The 2,485-nt window shown below is 29.5% G+C and overlaps 1 protein-coding gene across 2 annotated transcripts in view; it reads right to left on the bottom strand.

Moving 5' to 3' along the window:
* The window catches only part of otu (ovarian tumor), a 19,221-nt gene that overhangs the window by 6,641 nt on the left and 10,095 nt on the right, over positions 1 to 2,485 (bottom strand). The window lies entirely within an intron of this gene.

Genomic DNA, 2,485 nt, shown 5'->3' with positions numbered 1-2,485 from the left:
CTTGATGTAGGCCACATTTCTTTTAAAGTCTGGATAATGAATACAAAATTAATTGAAATTACTACAGAATCTTATTTTGAAATAAATATTTTCTTTTGTTTAAATAAATAATTCAATTTTTATCCATTTTTGTCTCAACACATTTTATTTTTCTTATAAGTCTGACGTTTCGGACATTCCGGCCATCCTCAGGGACATCTACCACAAGGACATCTTCCTTGAAAAACAAGGAGAGGGATCCAAATAAAACGGCAATAGTACAACATGCAATAAAAAACCAGCACTTTTTTTATTTTAAAAATACAATGATTTTACATAAAGAAAATAATACGTTCAAAAGGAAAATACTTGAATCCATTTACATATCTGAAAATATTAATTATACTGTAAATTTCAAAACAGATACAAGAAGTTTGAACCAACACTATGCAGAGATATTAAGTAAAATTAATTTATGAAAAATATAACATAAATTAAATGTGGATAGTTATAATTAGCCTTGATGGGATTTTTACTAATGAAATAAAGAGGAAAATTAACAAAAATATTGTTGTAATAAATATTTTTAATGCTTGAACTGAGTGGAGGAAGGTTACAAGCAATGTTGTGATAAAGTTTTAACAAGTGACTGTGATAAATGAATTTTAATTTTTGTTTTAATGTAAAAGTTGACTAATTAGGTAATTAGACATAATATAGGATATACTTATTAACAGAAGAATATGTTTACCTAATTGTTGTGACCTGAGCAGAATAGCCTGCATGAAGTTGAGTGTTTAAATACTTTTAGTTTCAAAATTGTATTAAGGTAAGATAAATTATAAATAATAATGTAAAGTAATTTGAATTGTTAAGATCATACATATCGTCAAAGTTGTTTTGTGGTAGATCCCTGAGGATGGCTGGATTGGCCGAAATGTCGGACTTATAAGAAAAATAAAATGTGTTGAGATAAAAATGGATAAAAATTGAATTATTTATTTAAACAAAATTAACCATTCTCAAGAAAGTGTAAAGATTATAAATACATATTTTCTTCCAAAAAAAATAAATAAATACTTTAAAATTTAAATTTTTTGGATGATTATTATTTGGCCATAAGTAATTAATGATAGTAGTGATTTTCAGAACACTCCAATAACCCGAACTGGCATAAAAAAAAGGTTCTTTTTTGAGAAAACTCAGCAGGCAACAACATTTTTGTTTTCAACCATACAACCCTACTCTCCTATGTAGTTGCACAACAACAAGAAGAAATCCTTACGACATTAAACAATTTGAATTTCAAAGATGTGTTATTCTTCGCTGCAGCTTGGGAGGCTGTTCAGTCAAAGACCATAATGCGATTCATGGGATCCATTGTTGGGGAAAGAGAACATATATGAAGTATCAACACGCAATAATGATCAAGCCAGCGTACAGATGATTTTCGACCTTGATTAAAAGTATAAACCCTAGTGCTTCAGTGAATAACACAGATTTTGATGGATGGGTCTGAGAAGAAGCAGTGTCTGAAGTGGGTAACAGAGAATAATATACCATGGCAGCAAGTCCTTCTCTTATGTCTGAGAGGAGAAGCAGTGAAGAAGTTTCTGCAGAAGTCTGGGCAAAAAAAAAAAATAAATGATTTCTTTAAAAATAGAATAATTTTTTAAAACTTTATTTAAACTCTCAAATTTCCTATAAAATATTGTAATATGCTCTTTTTAGTAAATAGTATATTTTGATGTATAAAGGATTTTTAATATGTTTTATTTTATATATCATTTTAATATTGTACATTTGTTTTGTTTATCCAAAAAGCAAGCTAACCAATTTTTATTGTCCATAATAAATTCGTGATCCAAAACAAAACCAAGATGGCGGTACGTATTCTTCAGTCAACAAGTCCGTTGAATCAAGGCCATGTTGAGCAGATTCAAATATCATACAAACTATTTTAACTCTTCCCATCATAATTGAAAATACAATAAATTAAAGAAAAAATAGAAGTCAAGAAATAGTGTTAAAGAATAATATTTAGAAAGTAAATCATTTGCAAAAATCCCTAACTGTTGTGCGACAATCGATGTTTACATGTAACATCGAGGCAGGTTTTCGTTTTGGAGATTCATTCGTTGTCAGGGCGCGCATGTGAAAGGATGTTTCCAAGATGAGGAGGTCCTCATCAATTTTTGTCCAGCAAGAGTGGACAGTTTGAAAAAGGAAGACAACCAAGAAGAAATTTACTTTTAGTTTGGATTGCCTGGTGAGAGGACGTCCGTCGGCTGGAAGCGGGAAAGTTTGGAAGCCATTTCGAGTAGAACATAACATTATAGAAAAGAAGATTGTGAACTGGGTTAGTTTTGTTATTCCTAAATTTAAATACATTTGTAAAATATATATTAATTTAATTAAGTGTAGTTATTGTGTCTGTTTCTGATTGCCTAGCAACTCACCCTGAGATTAAGAGTCTTTTATATTATAAAATTTAAATAAAATTCTA

This window comes from Halyomorpha halys, unplaced genomic scaffold (genome assembly GCF_000696795.3).
Source record: "Halyomorpha halys isolate HHAL.00 unplaced genomic scaffold, Hhal_1.1 Scaffold1120.1, whole genome shotgun sequence".
Taxonomy (NCBI): Eukaryota; Metazoa; Arthropoda; class Insecta; order Hemiptera; family Pentatomidae; genus Halyomorpha; species Halyomorpha halys.
The sequence above is the reverse complement of the archived record's forward strand: the minus strand, read 5'-3'. Positions and strand labels throughout refer to the sequence as shown.